The sequence below is a fragment of the Penaeus monodon genome, chromosome 19 (genome assembly GCF_015228065.2).
Source record: "Penaeus monodon isolate SGIC_2016 chromosome 19, NSTDA_Pmon_1, whole genome shotgun sequence".
Classification (NCBI taxonomy): Eukaryota; Metazoa; Arthropoda; class Malacostraca; order Decapoda; family Penaeidae; genus Penaeus; species Penaeus monodon.
The window spans coordinates 45,039,428-45,039,867 of NC_051404.1; positions in this window are offsets into that span (position 1 = coordinate 45,039,428).

Consider the following 440-nt stretch of genomic DNA (forward strand, 5'->3'; position numbering starts at 1 on the left):
ATGTGTGCCTAAATTGCGCATGACATAGATAGCGTGAGGCGAAATCACCCCTGCGGCCACTCCCTCCTTCCGCCTGACTTACCAGCCTCCGCCCCAGCTTGACCTTTGGTGCCCAAGCAAAGCCTTGTCTGATCTGCGTTCAGTGACCACGCAGAACTACAGCTCCCTCAAGGGTTGGCTTAATGGGTACGCTAAGAACGTTCCTAATCACCCTTCTCTCACTATTCTAGCAGCAAATTATCGAAAAGAGCAGCATAAACTGGCAATTAGTCCCCCTTGGCCAGCACTCTGAAACAGGCCCTATGGCTAGTTCCCTCAAATCCCCATCTCTCCCACTTCTCCTCCAGGCCAGCACTCTCAGTCGCCCCCCATTGTTTCCCAAGTTTGCACTCCTAGATTCTCTCGCCTCCCCTCCCACGAGTTGCTACTCTCAAACAGCT